Below are 21,738 nucleotides of genomic sequence, written 5' to 3' on the forward strand. Positions count from 1 at the left end.
CACTACCAACTACAAATCTGTCTGAAACATTTTCCAGTCAACTTATTATCAATAAATAAATGTTTAATCGACAAAATCACTTCTCGGCTGTAATTTTGGTTTTTATGACTTCATCTTCTATGTAATTATTATTCTTTAATGCTGGGAGGCGTGCCATAAACTTTAATTGCAGAGATGCTAGACGATCTATCAATCAATATAAAATAACACTTAAATGAAAATTGGGAAAAGTGAAGAAGGTCGAGGTGAGGTAGAGGCATCAGATACTTGAACTGCTATTGACATTAACGACATGAAACTATAAATCTATAAATGACTTATTAATAAACAAAACAACGGAACGGCAGCAGCTCGAAATTGAGGCATTCCAAAAATAAACGAATATTTCGACACAATTAGTTGGGTAAGGTACATAGGGTTAGGCTGCCATATTGTAGCTCAAAACTTGTTGCACAATGCTTAAACATATTGTTGCAGCCATCACACACACACATGCACACACTTCACAGCTGTTCAGCTGCGTTTCCGTCTATGGAATGATATCCAAATATGCATATCACGCGCCTTCAGCCTGCCATGGAATTTATCAGCGACATTTTCATCGCTACCCATAAAAAAAAAAAAAAAAAACGTATATAAATATATACTTATATATGTATATATATTTGTGTTTTGCTTATAAACAAACCCTAAGACCATACGCAGTCGCAGCTGAAATCGAAATAATGAGCCATTGCCGATGATCACGTTTTCCTATTAGCATTTGCAGCAGTTCTCCTGTTGCCTGTTGCCTGTGGCCCATTGTTTTTGGGGGCCAGTCGCTGGCAGCTGGGGCATTTACCGTTAGGCTGTAGCTATACTGTCAGTCTGTACGTGTGTGTGTGTGTGTGACTGTTGTGATAGTATCTTGAGCCGCCTTCAGCCCAGCCCCCCTGCTGCGTACATCACGTGCGTAAAATCAATAAAAATCCAATTAAAATACAAAAAGTTTCATAATTACGAAAAACAGCTTCGACTTTAGCTTCCATTTCAAGTTGTTGCTAAAGGGCTGGGCTTACAGCAAAAAACAACAAAACACAAAAGTGAAAAGCGCCGCTGGTCATAGAGAAAATTTACAACTGAAATTGTAATGCCAAAATGCAATGCAATGCAATGAAACAAGCGCCAGAAAATACAACTTAAAGCGCACTTTGTCTTCTGGTTGTTTCTTATTATTATTGTTGTTGCTGTTGTTGTTGTTGTTGTTGTTGTTGCTTGAGTCTCCATTGACTTGACACGCAATTTCTTTGCTGTTCTTGTTGCTTGCGTTTAACAAGCTTTAATGCTGCCGATTGCAGTTAAAATGAAAATGAAAATGGAAATGGCAATGGAAATGGAAATGGATATAGCTTGTAAGCGACGTGCTTAAAAAACATTTTCCCTACTGTAGTTTTTTTTTCGCAATTTTCGGTAAACACAAAAATAAAATGCAATATAAAAGAAATGCAAGAAAGGAGGAAATAAGCGAGCAATGGCAAAAAATTAACAAGCTTTTTATGCTCGAGGCACTTTAAATGTCATTTCCACAATTTTTTTGTTTTGTTTAAACATTGCGCAATTTCTTTTTTTTCGAAAATCATTATAATTAATTATTTAAGCCAAAAAGAGATAGTTGACATAGTTATAAAAGAGTTGGCGAAACAGCTGCGAGCTCACACGAAATTTGATTGAATTAAATGCCAACAAGCTTTGATTGAGTTTTAAAAAAATAAAATAAATAAATTTCATGATATATATTTTAAATACTTAAAGCCTTAATAAAATCGTACAAAAGCTTAAATTGGCAAAAAAAAACAAATACATAATTAAATAGGATTATAAAATTAATGCCATAAGCTAAAGTACTAGAAGTCGCTTTATGCATAAGCCGAGTGAAAGGTAAAGTTAATTAAAATGCATTAAATTATCTTAAAATATATATTGTATTCTGGTGCAAAAAAAAAAAGTAGGACTTAAAATAATCTAAGCTCTTATGATAGATAGAAGAAATATATATGCCGTCGGGTTCCGATAATTCGAAATGGCAAAAGGATCAGTTTTTTTTCTTCGATTTACACAGAAATTCAAATTATCGAGAATGATCGATAACGATTTTTTCTATTTATCGCGAATTCGACTCAGGGGTATACAAATTATCGAGACTCGACTGTATGTATACATTTTTTTCATCTAATATTTTGTTTTTTTCCCTGTTTGCTAAGGCTTAGCTTAGCTTTAAAAATAATCAACACTTATCAACTCCCTTTAATATTTTTTTGCAAAGCTCACGCAACTCAAGAGAAACATTCAGCTACAGTGAAGCAAATTTAATCAAAGATTGGGCAAGATTATGCAACAATTTAAGCAGAAGCTGCCAATAAGCACAAAATATATATATTTAACAAAAAGCCACACACACTTCTATATATATTCTTATATTTATAAAGTCTTATAAGCTGTTGACCGTCAGCTTGATGGCAATGATTAGCGGCATGCTTTGTAGTGCACGGTAACGGCGGCTAAGCAGAAACCCTTTTGAAATTTAATATGTTTTCAAACGAACAGGCTAAAAGAAATGATATCCGGTGACTCGGGCAGGCGGACTCAGATAGAAAGCAGGTCGTGTGGGCTCAAGGGGAGTAGATTGCACGGTTGACTAAGCGGAAGCAGGTTGCAATCCTGCCAACTGCACCTGACATAATGGCCATCCGAACGGTAACGCCAGCTAGCTGTCGAAGTTGATGTGAAAGCGAGGCCAGCCATAAAATAGCTGAAATGAAATGCGAGACGATGTCTTAAGTAAGCACTGTGCTGATACAGCGTTACAGTCGTTACAGCGCAACAGCAAAGGACTACTAGATAAACGTCATTAAATAAGGATCTGCAGCTGTTTATATTCATTAGCACAGGACTTCAGCAACAGAACAGCAATCGAGTTGGCTAATAGAGAGCCGCACAGATTAGCTCTGCTCTATGGACGTCTGCCAAGCCGCCGACAGCTGTCGCTTGTGAAAATTGCTGAGACAATCGAGCTTGTCTCCGCCAGAGACTCACAATTGCCTCACTGTATTAGACATAATTACCTGCAGCTCGGCTCTATGGCGACGCATTTGACATGTCAAATTAAATGCAAATTACATACATATTTCGCATTTGTTGTGGCGACTCAGCGAAGGATCCACTGTCTCAATCTCCCTCACTCCCTCTCTCTGTCCGTCTGTCCATCTGTCCGTCGGTCATTCCAGCTGTCATTGTTCGCCGCTAGAGTCGAACCCATTAAAATGCCATTAAAATTGGCTTCGCTGTGGCTCAGCCGCTAATGTCCGTCAACATTGTGTAGCATGCCTGGGCTTTCAGCCAATCGCCGGCGACTGTTCACCAAAAACTGTTAATTTCGCTAATTGTTAACGCTTAATGGCTACAAAATATGTTTAACCAAAATCGTACTAGATTTAAAACAGATTAAATTCTATTTTCAGCTCACAATGTGCGAGATTCTACGAATAGAAGAAACCCCTGAGGGCAAAAAGGCTAAGAAGTAGCTTTAAATAAGCTAACAGACTATGAGCATTTACATTTAATATTACACTTGTGTAATTAAGCTGTTTTTGCCATTTATGCATGTTGATTAAGCACCGTTTTATTTGCTTTTTATTGACAGCACATTAAAATGCATAACACTTAGTGAAGCAATCAAATCAGAGACAAATCAATGTAATTCGCTATAGAAGCGCACACATTTTTCGTTTTTTTTTTTTTTTTTTTTTTTTTTTTTTTTATAATTACTCTGTCAATTGATTTTTAAAAGCTTCGCTGAATTTGAATATTGCAAAGCTGCAAACCAACCAAATAAACATTGCATAAACACAACAGCAATAAAAAACAATAACAATATGCACATAAATATATATATGAATATATAATATTTGTACATATATATGTATTCATATATACTTATATATGGTACGGACACACGTACAAAGAAATAAGAGCGTTAAATTATAACGAACAACAACAACAATCTGCGAAATAACAGCGTATGAAAAATGCAATGGAACTGCATGAATTTCCACATGCAAATGAGACGACGAAACGTTTTTTTATGTAAAGGTCAATTTGCAATATTTGCGCAAGGTTAGGTATGCGACTGATATCGTACGCATTGGGGCTGGAACTGGAACTGGAACTGGTACTGGTACTGGTAATGGTAGTCGGGCACAAGCAGTGGAACTGGTAAGGGAAATAGCACTCGAACTGATGAGAGGAGCGAACATATATGCGATTATCTAATCAATAAAAAGGTAAGCTATGCTAACTGAGGTGAGGAATATGATTGATGGCGTGTATATATAGAGACAAATGGAACTAGAAGTGGAACTGGTAATTGAACAAATGCGAAAAGTGTTAAGGTATAGCGTATATACATACATATATAAGAGAAACTAGCTCAAGAAGAGGAACTAGGTGTGGAACTGGAAGTGGAACTAGAAATAAAACTGATGCAATGAGTGTAAGAGTAAATGAGAAGGTTCTATTAGAGGAACTGTAGCATATGATGGAACGATGAATGGAACGAAAGCAAATAACGTAAGCTTATACAGAGAGATACTAGAACTGGAACTGACGTTGTAGCTAACATGAAACTGGAAGTGGAACTAATGACATGAGCGTATGTGTATTTGAGAGACTCAACAACTGGAATTGAAACAAGAAAGACTATATATAATTGAAAGCGTCAAATTGAGCTGGCAGTGGAACTGAAACTGGTAGTTCAATCGAGTCGCTTCGAGTAGAAACACTTGTAGGGAGCTATTGGAACTAGTAAGGGAGCTCGTGTTGGAGCTGCTGCTAAAAACAAATGCGTGTGCATTGGTACACATGGAGGAACTAGAACTAATAGCAGAACTGATATTAAAACTGAACCCAATCGCGGACATTTGTCTAATTGAGTCAAAAGTATAATAAAATGTATTACGATAATTGCAGGCATTACGCAACTGGGAGCCAAAGGAAATACCTGTAAATAGTTGGCATGTTTCAGCTTAAATTAGTGCACTCTTCAACGCACACCCACTCATCACACACACACACACACACATATATAGCCAGCTTGCCACCTACAATTAGACGTCCATTTGGCAGCCAGACGAATGGCCACAGCCAAGCGCAGTCGCTATCGCCGACGTCGACGTTGCCTAAGCTGGCATGGAAAATGGTGTATGGAAATGACATTAGAAGGAAATTCTGCTGACAATGGGTAGCGGATTAGCACCACGGGCAAAAAGTACACAGAAGATACAACAAGAAAGGTACAAATAAAAAATGAAATGCAAACTGTTGTTGTTGATTTTGAGCTTCCGTCGCGCTCTGTCATGCCGCACGTCAAATGGCTTTGGCTGATCCTTGAGCTTTGCCTAAGCAAAGGCTAAACAAAGCAAACAAGCAAAACTGTCGCCGGCTTGAACTAGGGCCAATAACGCTGTCAATGCCGCCTGACAATCGAAAGCTTTCATGACTGACAGCTAATGCTTTATGTAATGTTCAATGCACTAGAGTAGATGGGTAGAACTTAACGTGGAACTTCTTTCCGTCTATGAAAACTTTTTATTGGCTAAGCAGCAAAAAGGCAGATTGCTAAATCATAGACTCAAGCTTGGAGTAGAGGTCAACTCTATGACTAGAAGTACTCTTGACTTCGGCTAGGTATACAGTTATGGAAAATTCAGAGTTCTCATCGTCATCATGGATCATCTAATTCAGCTCTGCTCTATTGGCATTCCTGGGTCAATCTATCTCAATCGCAATTTCGAATCCTTCACTGCCCAACTTTTATAATCTCTCCAATGCAAACAAATATCTGATGCTCTTTCTCAGGTCATCTATATAACATTTGGCACACCTTTGTGTGTGCACCTTCGCTTATATCCATACTATATACTATATGCGAGCGTATTTATTCCGTTGGCCAAGGTTGCGTTCGGCATTCCATGAGGGCGCATTGTTGCATTGCTACGGGCATGCAAACGTCTGCTACATACAAACGTCTGCTGGCCCTGGGGCTAACGGCAATGGCAATCGTCTGCCCGTCGCAAGGTCGCTTTGGCGGCTTATTAGACAGCGTCAGGTGTTATCAGTTGGCCAAGTTTGTGGGCCATTGCAGCGTGTGCTATATGTGGGCCTCATTCATAGTCCACAAGCTTTAAATAAATGGACTATTGCAGTTTTTATTATAAAGTTGACTACCCTGCGAATAGCATACATTGGGTATTATAGACTTGTGGGTGGAAATGTAGTGGAAGTTTTAACTGTCATTTAAATCATTTGTTATTCGATTAAGTAAATTATTACGTTAAAGATCTTACATTAGGAAATATCTGATAGCGAAGCATGAAAACCTTTCTCCTTACAAAATATAAGGAGCATTATGATATTTTTGCATTCAGACAACAATCTATTTAATTATTTCAAAAAGTATTGTTTATATTACAGGGTATTTGTTTATCAAACACCTTCGACTCGAGTGTTTGAATTGTTTCCATTACGTTCTAAGCTGCAGCGCTTACGTAAAACGTAAGCACTATTCAGCTACGCCAGTTAATTTTACATGCTTTTTACAGCTGCCTTTTACTATCGCGAAGGATAGCAGCAAATCAGAAAAGTGTGAAAGAGAGTGAGAGTGAGGGGGGGGGGGGGGCAGGAGAGGGAAAGGTTCATTTGAGTGCAATTGCATAACGAAAACAATGTGGAACATCAATTTGGATTTGTTTTCAATTGCAATGAAAACAATTCACAACAATGATAAATGTTTTCATGATAAACTAATGAGAATTACTTTGCAATTTATTGGAACATAATTTCAGTAAATGACTAAAATACGATATTCGATATTCGTACAACTGAAATTTTGTTTAGCCTGCAGCAAATTTGATTCTATTTTGGCTTGTTTGCTATTTTATTACTAAAGGTGTCTTGTCTGCTTGAGGGCTTACCATAATATTTGACTGCTCGAAATGTGAACTCACCTGCAAAATAAAGAAGAAAATCAAATGTAATTAATATATATGTTGAGTTTTGTGAGGAATATTTAAGTTTTGTATATAAATAATTTTAAAATAAATAATTGAACGCAGGCAAAATGTTGACTTAAGAGGAAGTTAGTTTAAAAAATTTTTACATTTGCCTGATATCAGTTTGACTTGTATGTATGTATTAAATATAATAATAGGTATATACATATACATATATCAATAAATATAGTTTCCTAGCCAATTCTCATATTTTTGGGTTTAGCTGATTTCAGAAGCACTTTAAGCCAGCTCACCTTGCACGCTCCATTAAAGATACAAAATGGCTTTCCCCGCCTTTTAATTACACGAATTTATGTGAAATCATGATGTTGATTACAATCAAATATTCAAATAATGAACACCTTTTGTGGATATAAAAAACTCTAAAAAAAAATAGCTTTTCTCTCTTTAATACTCTCTAAAAGAGGTGAATAATCGCATAAAAATACTATTATCTCTTACATAACGTCAAAGGGGCATGGCCAGTCGACGCATTTATTTATTATTATTATTCTCTTTTTTTTTTATCAAATTCACCTTGAAAAAAGAAGCAACGCACAAAAAGTATGAGCACGAGCATGAATTTGAAATTACATCGCACTGATAAAAGTTTATTGGAGTAGGGTAAGGGCTTGGGCATAGGCAGAAGGAGGGCAGGGGCGCTGCTGGTTGGAAATGGCTGGACAGTTAATAAATAAATTGAAATAAAATTTGACAAAAAATGAGTGACAGACAAACAACGAATAGTTGTAAATGTTTTCAATAAAACTTTGGCGCCCTCAACTTAATGTAATAAAAAATAAATATATAACTATATATACATATGTATAGATATAGCTCTACAAACAAAAAATGACAGTTTAATTTATGAAATTAACAGAGCCTCAAAAAAATATGTAAAATAAAAAATATTCTCGTCAGCAAATAATAAATAACAAAAAAAAAATAGGCAAAATACAATAGCGAATTGCTAGCTAAAATTGTTGGGCCCTTTACAGCTAACGGCGACAGCCCACGAGAATTTATATTTATTTTTTTCATATGTCACCGAAATTAGAAAAAACGAAAAAAAAAAAATATAACTCACGAGTCGCTCAAAGCATTGAAGGTGATAGCGTTTCAGAGTCGAGTCGAGTCGAGTTGAGTTGGCTGGACGTGAGCGGGGGGGAATTCGGTTGTTGGTAATCAACCTTGAATTTGTTTATTTACACAGCACATACAGACACGCACGCACACACACACGCACACACACCTACTCAAAAGCCGGGGCAGCCGAACTATTTTTTGGTGCGTGCCCCAAAATACAAAAAACGAGCTCTCTAAGTGCCGAACCGGCTAAAGAATTCACAGAAAAGCCGTTAGAGACAAAAATATCAACTGGAACGAATAAACTAGCAGATTAACAAGTGAGTTTTTTGGAGAACTCTATTGAGATGGCATGGCATAGAGCTATAAGCTAGTGAAATTAAAAATGCTACGTAAGAAGCAACAATTTTCGACAAGATCTCTCAGCCAGACTTACGTCAAAAATCAGACAAAAGCTTTGAACAACATATGTCTGCTATAAAAGATAACACAAATTATATTTAAAACAGCTCAAAGACTTTCAATTTCACATTGCAAATACAAAGAGTAAGCACATTAAAGCTTTAAGCTTTATGGATTTTTTTCGTTGACTCTTGATTCGGATAAATTTGAATCAAATAGAAATTCAAACTGACAAATCAATAAAACTTACTTCAGCTTTTTTCCCCTTTTTTTGGTTTACAATTCGCAATACGTTTGGGCCATCAAAATTGTATGACTTCTTTCGTTTGATGGCTTACGCATTGAGATGCAGCTTTTTCTGTCTTTAATTAGCTCTCCTAATCTGCAGCCAACACATGCATCAGTAATCATATTTATGAAGTCATCAAATCAGCATAAAGCAACACAAAATTTGTATTTTTTGCCGTTTGCTAATGTGCACGTGATGGAAACATGAAATCGGCTAAAAATACATTTCTGTGTTGTTTATTTATGCGAGCACATATACAAATACATAAATATGTATAAATATACCAGTTGATATTGTTGCGCTATGTCACTTCACGTTTTACCTTTAGCTTTTGTCCAAGCCAGACCAAATATATATATATATATATATATATATATATATGATTATAATTTTTTTTTTTTTCATAAACTTGTAGCACCTTAATCAGACGATATTCAAGGCTATGCATTAACATTCAAGGCGTGCCGTTGAAGCATTTTTATATTATCTACGTCATAGATTGTTTGATATTAAATTTGAACAGTTCGCATTGTGCCACATGATATTGTTGCAAAACATCAAATGCAGCAGGCGGTTGCAGCCCCGGGCAGACGGTGCGTATGCGTATTAATTTACTTCATGTAAAAGTACATGAAAATAAATATACATTTCAGTGTCCAGCAGCAGCAAATTGAATTAGCAGAGAGAGCGAGCTATAATGTGCACAAACTTTTGTCACTCACTGTTGGCTTTGTGCCGGTCATGTGAATAAATAATCCAATTGGAAATCAGCATATGCATAAATGCAGCACTCTAATTGGACAGTGCACGACGACAACAGTATCGGCAAACAGAGTTTCATAATTTGTTTGCGAATTTTGGGCTGAAAACACAATTATCGGGTGTCAGTGCACTGAGCGGGTATTCCACAGCCCACACGACTTTATGGTCGAATAATTGAATTAGATCCAGACTTATTTGCATTAATTAAATTGATTTAGCTGGAGCTATCCTGGAGTGCAGCTCGAACTTTAGAGTGCTTGAGATGGCCATAGAAATCAAAGACAAAACTTTGATTTTCACGAATTATTGAACTAGTATCGAAATTCTTTCTATTTCTATTAATTAAGCTAAACGGAGAGTGCAGCTGCAACTTTAGAGTGCATTATCATTGGCAGGCAGATCAAAGACAAAACTTTACAAGTGTCAGTGTGGGTGCGGGTGTGTGGGTGTGTGGGTCTGTGTGCGTAGGCGTGGGCGTAAGAGTGTGTGAGGAAGTGTACTAAAATGTCTCGACACTTGGCAATCGCACACTCGAAATACATTTCGATATGCATCTTGAAATTTGTTTTGCGCAGGCACGAATAACAAACAATAAATAAAAAATAAATAAATGAAAAAAATTGAAACGAAGAACAAGAATAAACAGCCAAATGCAGTTTATAGAATATCAAATACACTTTCAACATAGCAAATGCTCTTTGAGTTTTTTTTATAGAATATCCATAAAAACATAGCAATATTTGTATGAAAATTCTTATAAAACCAAAAAACTATTTTAAATATACATATATAATATTTATTTATTTTATTTTATTTTATTTATTTTATTTATTTTTTTTTGTATTAATTTTTTTTTAATTCATATAAATTACAAGAGATGTTTACCACATTAAAAAAAAAATTGTTTGTTAATTTACTTGAGCCTAATGAAATCTACATTCCAAATTTGTTTATACCTGCCTGAAACAGCTTTTCAGCTATATATATCTACATATTCATATTCTACACATGTCACCATAGCTTTACAATATTTAAATACTCTCTGCAAATACACTAAAAAAGAAAAAACTAAACTAAAAATAAGTTTATTTATTGCCACTTTGCTTTGTCTTCCGTTGCATCAGCAGCTGATGAAAATGAATGCAACGCAAATGGCAATATAGCAACAACAACAAAACCGAGTGACTGAGCGAGAGAGAGAGAGAGAGAGAGCAACAGAGAAACAGAGAAACAAGCAACTGTCCCCGCTGTAGCAGTATGTGCCGCACCTCTGGCTACCCCCGCCTCCGCAACCAGCTCAACCAACTGGGGGCAGGCCAGCAGCTGCTGATCAGCCTTAACTCAATGCCAGCTCAATACGTATTCAAGCTTATGCAGTAGCTGTTGCTGTTGCTGCTGCTGTTGTTGCTGTTGTTGGTTGTTGTTGTTGCTGTTGCTGGTGTTTTGTATCTGTGCGCTACATATTGCCCCGTCCCCGGGGCCAATTGCACTCGTGTGTGTGTGTGTGTGTGCGAGCGAGAGGGCAGGCATTTGGAAAATTAGGTTATTGGGTCATGATTCAGTTCGACTGGCTAAGCGACACAAAAAAAAAGCAACAGCGTCTCGATTTGTATTTCGCTTTGGCGCTCTGTCGTCGAGCCAAACGTAATTGTACTTGTAGATACTTGTGCTTTTTTAGCTACTGTTCGGCATGCAATGCTATTTATTTTACTTCTATTTATGTTGATTTGCTTAAAGCTTTTGTTGCTGTTGTTGTTGTTGCTGTTGTCATGTTGCAATTTAAGCTCAGTGCAGCACAGACTCCGAACCTGAACCCATTGCCCCAGCCCGACTGCTGCTGCTCTTTGTATATTTTCTAATTGACTTCCCTCTTTTCTATGGCTGCAGCTCGGAGCTGTTATTGCTGTTATTGTTGTTGCTGTTGTCGCTGAGGCAACACTTGACACTAATTAGGCCACTCTTTGTGCTTTGTGGCAGCTACTTGTATAAAGTTGATCATTGGCAGGCGCAGCTAAACATTATCTTCGTCGACTGGCTGGCTCTATGCAAATATCTTTTGTCCGCCTTTCAATTAGCCCCGCTATAAATATTTACTTAAACGATAAGACGCGCACAGCGAGCACAGCCAGCATTTGTATATAGGAAGAAAAATCAATTGCCTCTCTATACAAAATAAATAGGAAGATTCAAAACAGCTTGAGGCTATTAATACAATTGACGAGTAAACAACTAGCCAAATTCGTAGACAAGCCTCAAGTGCAAATGGACTCACTCGACGATGTTCTACATACGATTCGATGATCTATAAATCGCATTTTGGGAATTCTTCGTATACGAATCGATTGAGTTGCCAAAGTTTCTTATAAGTATTTAATTATGTCAGTTTTATGTAATATTGCTTCTTGTTCTTCTTCTGTTTGTTGTTGTTGTTGCATCTATTTCAAGTGTTTGTCAGCGATGCTATAAAAAATCGTCACTGCCAAAATTAAACTCACGGCCCGTGAGCTGCGAATTCCTTGTGCCATTGACCAACATATTGTGGGCCTATTTGTTCATCTCGAGAAATGTAAATTCAAATAGGCAACGAACACGAACACAAAAATGAAAATCAAAATCAAAATGAAAATGAAAATGAAAACTGAGGACAACGCTGTCCATAAATTTCAATCAAAATGCCTGATGTAAGCAATTAAATTGCGAAATATATACATATATATATGTCTATCCATCCATGTGTATATGTATTTTTTATGTACACTCAACGTCGAGTCTGAAATGTTTAGATAGACCGAAAACTGAGGCAAGCGATCAAAGTTAAAATTCTCGATTAATTAAGCAATAAATAAACAACAGCAAAATGATATATGAAAACTTAAGGGAATGCATAACACAGCATGGAATATTGAATAATGAAAAAATAATAATAATAATTAAAGGTAAAAACATGTAATGAAATGAATCTAATGATTGACTACTTGGTTTATTGATGTAAGCATGAACAAGGGTTTCCCTTCAGAAATGGAATGTGTGATAATTTTTGATGCTTAATATAAAATAGATTTTTTCCCAGTAATTACTACATTAGACAGTCATAAAATAAAGCCAAAGATTAATTCACTTTTTCTAGGATAACTTAACTTCATAGGAACTCTAAAAATATTCAAGCAATGCTTATAGCCCTATCAAATTTTTAATACTATCTATCACATTAATAATTAGTATTTTAAATAATATTTTAATTTTACAACATTTATTTTTAAATAAATTCAACATCAATTTTGTGTGCGCTCCAAATTAATTTTATTATGTCAAAGCTGAAAATATCGAAAACTTTTTTTTTTTAATTTTCATGTCAACTAAGAAAACTTATCAAATATTTCAAATAAATAATGTGCCGTGTTATATCTTTTAAAGATCTGTCAAGGGCTGTATACATAAATCATCTATCAGCCAGTCAATATTCAGAACTACACAAAAACAGCGTAAGTTCAGTCTTCAACAAGCAATAAAATATTATTTTTATCAAATATACATTCATTGCATTCATAATGAAATAAACACATATGAAAATATATTTAAATTGAAATAAATATAATTTTTATATATACATATGAATATAATGCAAAATTCTATAACCTATTCTATATTTGTTGCTGGAAGCTATCATGACAAAGCCCCCGCATAGTCATATAATTAATGCCGCGCAAGGCCGGTTAACTTCAACTATATATATATCATAAATTTATTTACAACCGTTTGCGAGACACTTAATATGTGGGTGTCTAATTTGTTACTATTTTTTTCCCCATTTTTCTCTATTCTGCTGCTTTTTTTGTTTCTTTACGCATTGCCCCCAAACAGTGAACGTGCCACATTTCAATATTTGTTTTGCGGCACAGCTCCAAATGAGAGTAAAAAAAAAAAAACATGACACGCAACATTGTAACAGTGACACCAAATATATATTTTTTGCAATAAAATTTTAACAAGCGACAGCAACAACAACAAGTTGCATTAGCAATGCCAATTGCTGCCGTTGTTGTTGTTGTTGTTGCTGTTGTTGTTGTTGGTTGACTTGCTTTGAATTTAATTTCTGTGACAAGGCGACGCGCTAAATTTGTTTACGCCGACTGAGACTCAATGACTCCCAAACGACGGAGCGAGGGCGTGGCGGGGGCAGCCTGGCATAGATTTTCTACACTTTGCACACTGCTGCCGTTCGCACACACACACACACAAGTATATCTATGCATATATATCTTACTTTTTTCGGTCCACACTCAAATATGAGCAAAACATTGCCATGTGACACAGATTGCAGTGGCTGGTTTGCCACAGCAGCAGCCGCAGCAGCAACAGCAGCAGAAGCAGCGAGCGGCGCCTCTTAGAGGGAAACCGCAGCACCAAATGCCGGCAACGAAAACATTCAACGTTGGCCCCCATGGCGGCTACGAAATATATTTGCACGCATACACACGCACACGCATACGCACACACACGCAGATAATTGCAGCAGGTATTTAAATAGCACAAATGTATAAATATACATGCATATATATACATATATTCTAAATATTATTTATATCGCATCTGTTAATCCAAGAGATAGCACTGCAGGCGAAGCGACTCAGCTGCCTGATTTAGCTAACGGTGAGCGAACCTGGATTTTGGCATTGGCTTGCCTCCACTTTCTAACGCTTCGCGTAATGCAGTTATGAAATTTTCCAAAGAGCTTTATTAAAATCGGATCATTGGATGCCAGGATATCAGTTTGAATTCCTGATAAAGTTTCTCTCAATCTCACTTTCTCTCCAATTTTATTTTGCTTAACTTTTGGTGTACATCTCTCCCATTCATCTATGATTATCTCTTTAATTCTCTGTCTCTTTTTATCTCCAATCGCTCTTGGTAGTTATATTCTCTTTGCCCCCTCGCTTTTCTGTTTCTATTTTTTCCCCCTTACCTTTCCGTTGGCTCAGCTTTTTCTCTCTCCCTCGCTTTTATCTCTCTCAATCTCTTTCTCTCTCATTCTCCCTCTTTCATTAACTCACTCATTCTATCTATCCCACTCACTCTCACTCCCTGACGCTTACGTATTTTCTATCTATCTGCGTGTCTTCTTAATCTTTTCCTGTCTATCTCTTTCTTTCTACATCTTTCTTACTATATCCTTCTCTGATTTAAATCTCTCATCTACCACCCATTCTTTAAATTCTCTTCTATAACTCTCTCTTTCGCTCCCTCTCTCCCTTCTTATCTATATAACATATACGCATAAGTTTCTCACTTTATTTCTGTTGAATCTTTTATCTCTATCTATTTATCTATCCTTTTTCTGTCTCTCTTTCTCGCTATCTGTCTCACTCAATCAAAATTTCCATTTTGCTCTCACTCTTTGCGTTCCTCTCCATCTCTTTCGTTCTACCTATCTCTGCTTTTCTTCTATCTCTCCTTCACTTTTATCCTTCACTCTATCTCTCCTTTTCTCCCATTTGCCAGCATCTATTCAGAGCATTCAAGCTTCGACTATATCGATACCAATGTGTGCCATCATATCGCCATTGAGGCTGTTCTGCATCGATGTGGCTGTTCGGTTGAGTCGCTCCCATGGATGTGTGTCTCTATGCTTTTTGTTTTGGATATTTGTTTGGTTTTGTTTTGCTTCTGGTTCCTCTGCCTCTTGCCCATTTGCATTTGCATGTGGCACACGAAGTCAAAAGCTTAGTCATAACAGAAACTCAAGCGCTACGTTGCCCGGTTGCAGGTTTCGAATGTGATGGCATCCAAAACAACAAATAGTCTGACCCATTTCCATGGCCGGGCCATGGCAACCAGCCCCAAAAAGCAGGAAGCGAATGCGTCGCCACTTTACCACTTGGGCTAACAAATCAACATAGGCTTGCGAAGTGCAGAAATGGGTCAACAGATGTTTCAGGATGGCGGAAAAGCAGCGAAAGTGCTTTACAAATTAGTTGCCTGATGGCCAGCATCTACTCGCCAATTGCGCTGATTAGAGCCCTAGGCTAGTTGGCTAGCATATGATTCAATGCGAGGGCTTCAATCCTCTTCTTCTTATTATTCCCCTTTTTTAGGTGAAAGCTGTATTGCCGTTCCCCTGCCCTTGTCACGTACCCAATTAAGGCAACGCACACGCAAAACTAAGCAAATAGAAACCCGATAGAAAAAACAGACACACATAAAGAAGAAAAAGAGGAAGAAGAAGAGGTAGAAGCAATTGATAGATAGTCAAGTTGCCAGCTTCCCATGGCTACTAAGCAAAGCAAACAAAGCCAAAACAAATTGTTGGGCCTACTGGTAATTACCTATGGCATAAATTTCGTCACTGCCAGGGATGGTCAATAAACTTGATGGGAGGGAGACTCAGCGCGACTGCCTAACGAACGGTGTCTCATGTTTGGATTTGGGTTTAGTCTCACATACATATACAGCAGTGTGTGTGTGTGTGTTTGTGTGTGTGTGCCTTTGAGTTGCTTGACCGACCGACACACAAAGCAAAAACGGCAAACGGCATATTTTTGGACTCATGACGAAATCAACTGAATCTTCCACCTGCGGTCGCTACTCTCTCTCTCTCTCTCTCCCACACACTCACGCGCTCTCTTTCCCACTCTTTCGTGCTGTTTAACGCACTTTTATAAATAAATTAAATCTGACACGCATTCAAGACGACGCATTACCCTAGCCGTGGGCGGATATTATTCATTTTGGCAAAGGCTCGATAATTTCATTCTCTCTCCTCTCCCCTCAAACTCCTCCATCTCTCTACACACACACACACACACTCTGAATCTATAGTTTATCTTAGTGATATAGCCGAGTTGATTCGGGAGAGCGCATTTAATCTTCGACCTGTTGAAATTGGTTTTTGGTTTCTTGTTCTCTTCTCATTTCTTTTCTTTTGTTCTCTTTTATTTTTATGGTTAATTTTCAACAGAATTTGGTTTTATATTCGTATGGTTTCTGTTTTGATTGTCGGCGTTTTTCGATGTTGTCGCTGTCTGCTGCGCTTGTTCTTCTTCTTCTTCATTTTCTTGGCATTTTTCGTGCACGCTCAAAAGAGAATCCCCAAAAAGATTGGATTCAAATTACGGTTTTTTCAGGCTTCGCTGCACTAACAACGACGACGCCACAAAAGGAATCTCACACACACACACGCAGACATTCGGGTAGACAGATATGTAAGGGTGATAGAGCGAGAGAGAGTGAGGGAGAGTGAAAGAGAGAGCGAGCGAGTGACGTGCTGAAGTTCGTTTGCCTTTGGCCACCGCCAACACCACCGCCGGCATTTGCGTCGCAGCCACCACCAAGTTTGTTGACCTTCAGCCGGCAAAAGGTAGACAAGGATCACCTGTTGCAGCAGCTGCTCGTCGGGACATTGTTGCCGTTGCTGTTGTTGTTGTTGTTGTTTGCAGAGTGTCGAGACATTGAACCCTCAATGTCGCTCTCAGTGCATTTCAATACCACAGCAACGAAAGAGGCAGATAACGAAAGAGAGAGATAGAGAGAGAGCGACGCTTGCCGGCAAAGGAAACCCCCGCTTTGATTGCCCGATCCCAAGCGGAAAGATATCAGAAATTCTTGTTAAATTATATGCTTCCAATGAATAAAACAGATACATATGTATATGAATGTTCTATATACATACATAAGAGATCTGTTATATCGTATTTGACAAAAAAAAATTAATCAAGCGTTGATTGGCAACTTGTGCCCCACTCACACTCACACTCGCACTCGCACTCATATTCGCGCTCAATCTAAATTATTACATAATCTCATGACACTCGTCAGCTGTAATAACAAATAAAATACATAATCAACGGATGGCAGGGAGCGGCAAGTGCCACCGACGCAGACGCAGGCAATTGCAATTGAAATTCTTTGCGATTTAAACAGCGAGGCGCAACAAACCAATTGACGCGATAAAAAAAACACACACACACACTTAGATAGAGAAGCAGGGCAGGGAAGAAACACACACACACAGATAGATAGAGAGAGAGAGAGAGAGTGAGAGAGAATTCTAAAATATGTAAATGCGTTTGTTCCCCTGGTGAAATATAAATAAAATACCAAAACACAAAAACCAACAATCACACACTCACATAGATTCACATATATGTATGTGTGTGTGTGTGTGTTTTTTTTTTGTTTTTTTTTTTCAAACCTAAACAGTTCGAAGAGTCAAACGGGATCAACGGCTCGATGTCGACGTCGGCGTCGGCGTCGGTGTCGACGTCGGCGTCGGCGTCGGTGTCGGCATCGGCGTCGGTGTCGGCATCGGCGTCAGCGTCGGTCGTTCCCGAAAGTTGAATAACCCAGATGGGCGTATAAACACAACGTTAAACGCCGGGAGACACTGCACGATATGCGCTCACACACACACAAGCTCTCCCTCACTTACTCTCTCTTTCTCACCCTCTCTCTCTTTCTCTAATGCTTTGCAATTTGATTCAGACTGAAATTCCTTATATTAGTTAGTCATCCAGCGCACTTTTAATTCTTAAATATAAACTGCTGAATAATGCCGCAAGTTTCTAGGAAACCCAGTGAGCGCGTCACAGTCTTGACTTCAGCAAGTGGGATAGACCACAAAAGCCGGCTCTGATATCATAGTTAACTAATGTAATGTGCCAGACTCGATGGCCACTGCGGCTAACAAGCTGATTATATATTATATTATTTTTCTTTGCACATTTACGATTGTCAAATCAACAGCTTAGCAACGTTTCAGATTTCAGTTTTCAGTGCAGGGAATACCCTTAATACATACACTCGGTATATTGAGCATATCCAATTGCATTTCCGATGCGCATAAACTACCCAAAATGCTGCCCCTCTGCTGGCAAGCCCTCAACAAGGATTTTCTTTACAGTGCACATGTGTGTGAGTGTGTGTTTGTGTTTGTATATGTGTCTGTGTGTGTGTGTGTGTGTTGTTTCCATACGCTGTTGAAATTTATGCGAGAGTTTCCTGTTTCAATTAAATTTTATTAGTAACGATAAAATTTTACGAGCTCTTATTGTAATCGAGAAAATGTCAAGAAAAATGCCAATGAAAATGTTAAGCAATTTCATTGCGAGCTCACTACAACAATGTTTGCCAAAGTTCAACATAGACGCATAACTCACAAAAACAAACGCGAATCGGAAATGTCATATGGATACAACAAAGGTGTATACATATATGTATGTACATGTACATATACTCAATCTGTATATATTGTTAACTGAAATTTAAGGAAATGCTTCAATGATTTCCGTTATATCAACGTCATCGACAGGTTGCTCGAAGCGAACGGGATAATAGGAAGCAGCGTGCCACATTTACTTGATGACGTCGCACAAAGCGCCCACGCCTACGCCTACGCACACGCCCACGCCCATGCCCATTGACACGCCCTAGTCGATTGGTAATGAAACGCACAGCTGTTCGCAAAGGCATAAGCAAATAAGTGGAAAGCCATAAATATGCGAAAATGAGTGAAATAAAATTGAAAGGATTTTTTTTTTTTTTTTTTTTTTTGCTTTGTCTTTTGCTTTTGGTTCTTCTGTTTGTTTGTTTCGCCTTTGCTGCAGAATGTGTTAAAGGCGGCTTAGGTGCCTAAGGCAGATGCCACGTAAGCAAACAAACAGCTAGACAGAGAGGCACAACAACAACAGCAGCAGAAGCAGCAAAAGATATAGAAAATCTACACACATTACGTATACGCAGCGTGCGCCGGAGACAATAAAAAAGTTGCGTACCAGATGCCATTAAAACGGTTGCGATGCCAACGCCTACGCCCTTGCCACGCCCATTGCCATTTCAATGGACAGCAGCAAGAAAGCTAGCACAAAGAAGATACATACACACATACAAATATGCATGACCGAAAGGCAGCAGCAAAACAAAAAGCAAAACAAAATACGAAACGAAAATTCGTGTTGAGGTGAAAACTTGTAAGGCTGAAGGCCCGTCCGCGTTCGCAACATTAAACCGTAAGAGCGTAAAGGCGGCAGACTCTTTTGCCATGTATGGAGGATATTTTGCATGCTGCACGGAGAATGCCGTAAAATCCAATTTAATCGCGTAATTTACGCATGATTGGCATCGAAAATGTTTTACAGCCGATGACAACAGCGGCGCCTCCTCAAAGCTCGAGCCACTCGATTTTCTTTCCGCTTCGTAATGTAAATAAAACGAAAATAGCGCGCGAGAGACACTGATAGAGAGTGTGTGTGTGTGTGTGTGTGTGTGTGTTTTTTTTTTTTTTTTTATATTCATTTATTAACAAAATTATATAGCAAATTACAAGTTGCGTGGTGGCTAGGATAGCGCGCGGTGCTTGCGGGACGGCCGTAAAGCATTGCTTCGCAAGCACTATGCGCTACCTTAGCCTGGGACAGCTCGTCTTCTCGATCGCTCGACTCTGCGGAGCTCCATCATCACCGTGGCCGCGAAGGTGCTTGTTAGTTCCCAAGCTTCCTCCGATTCCAGCATGGCGTTGACTAAGTTGTCCGCTCTGATGGAGCGGCCCACTGCCTCTTCCAGACGACGCCTCTCCTCCAGGAACCGTCCACATTCGAAAAGAATGTGGTTGGCGTCTTCCACATGCCCTCGCTCGCACCAGGGGCACTCGTCAGATTCCTCGTGGCCAAAGCGCTTCAAATAGCTCCGAAAGCATCCATGACCCGAGAGGATCTGCGTAAGGTAGAAGTTAACCTCGCCATGTTTGCGGTTAACCCATGGTTCAAGCTCCGGGATGAGCTTGTGCGTCCACCGCCCTTTAGCTGAGCTATTCCACCTTCTTTGCCATCGTGCGATGCTGTTCGCCCTGACAACGTTGAGTCGCGTAGGCCCGTGCGAATTCCGCTCCACGGCTTCGGCGACCAAATACTCCAGTGGCACCATACCGGCTATGACGAGCGCCGCGTCATCGGAGATAGTCCTGAAAGCGCAGCTGACTCTGATTGCGCTCAGCCTGTAGATCGCGCAAATGCCTCGGCTGTAGCTCGGCGTTGCCATCGCTCTTGCCCATATTGGCGCAGCATAGAGGATGACAGACCTAATGACGCTCGTTAGGAGGAGACGTCGTTGCTGTTTAGGTCCCCGCGTGTTAAGCATGATTCTCGAGAGAGCTCTACAAGAATCAGCTGCCTTTTTATGCACATATTCTAAGTGCTCGCGGAAAGTTAATCTTGTGTCTATCATGACACCAAGATATCTTATCGCCCTCTTGGACGCAATGGTGACGCTGCCGATCTTTATATTGGCAGTTTCCACTCTTTTGCGACTGCTGACTAGTACAACTTCGGTCTTGTGTGCCGCAAGCTCGAGCCCAGCTCCTGTCAACCAGCTTCGTATGCGATTGATACTTTCGCTGCACATATCCTCTGTATCTTTTAGCTCCTTTCCTATGGCTACGACAGCTACATCATCAGCAAAGCCAATGGTGTGCGCGCCTGCTGGTAGTTCCAAGCGCAGTACGCCGTCGTACATGATGTTCCATAGGAGAGGCCCCAGCACTGAGCCTTGGGGTACTCCAGCTGACACTGTATGAGTTTGGGGACCCTCACTCGTGTTGTATACCAGTGTTCTTCCTCTGAAGTAGCTCTTTATTATCTCTCTTAGATATTTAGGGATATTATATTGTGACAGCGCATTCAGTATCATATCCCAACTAGCTGTGTTGAAGGCATTCCTTACATCCAGGGTCGCGATGATGCAGTATTCCTTCGTCCCGTGCCTCCATCTGGTGCCTTGAATAGCGGAAGTGGCCAGACCGACAACTTTGTTAAGCGCGTCCGTTGTTGACCGGGCCTTCCGGAATCCAAATTGGTTTGGTGACAGGCCTCCGGCGCTTGCAATCGCAGTCTCCAGCCTAGAGCAGATCAGTTTCTCAAACACCTTTCCCATGGTGTCTAAGAGGCAGATCGGTCTGTACGAAGATGGCTCATCTAGTGGTTTGCCAGCCTTGGGTAGCAATACCAGATTCTGGGCTTTCCATTTTGCCGGGAACGTCTCTTGGATCAGGCATTCATTAAATAGTTCGGCGAACGTACTTGGGTGCAAGGCGAGGGCTAGCTTTAGCGCACGATTTGGGATCCCGTC

General features: G+C 39.2%; 1 protein-coding gene and 2 long non-coding RNA genes across 4 annotated transcripts in view; 2 read left to right on the top strand and 1 right to left on the bottom strand.

The window, feature by feature from the left end:
- The window catches only part of Glut4EF (Glucose transporter 4 enhancer factor), a 157,091-nt gene that overhangs the window by 120,621 nt on the left and 14,732 nt on the right, over window positions 1–21,738 (bottom strand). The window lies entirely within an intron of this gene.
- Window positions 4,351–5,352, top strand: LOC149270576 (uncharacterized). Its single transcript, XR_016269987.1, has 2 exons — window positions 4,351–4,839; window positions 5,005–5,352. It is a non-coding gene; the product is annotated as an uncharacterized LOC149270576 (long non-coding RNA).
- On the top strand, window positions 18,463–19,138 carry LOC149270577 (uncharacterized). Its single transcript, XR_016269990.1, has 2 exons — window positions 18,463–18,833; window positions 18,929–19,138. It is a non-coding gene; the product is annotated as an uncharacterized LOC149270577 (long non-coding RNA).

The sequence above is a fragment of the Drosophila arizonae genome, chromosome 2 (genome assembly GCF_054131065.1).
Source record: "Drosophila arizonae isolate 15081-1271.41 chromosome 2, UAZ_ARI_1.0, whole genome shotgun sequence".
NCBI classification, from domain to species: Eukaryota; Metazoa; Arthropoda; class Insecta; order Diptera; family Drosophilidae; genus Drosophila; species Drosophila arizonae.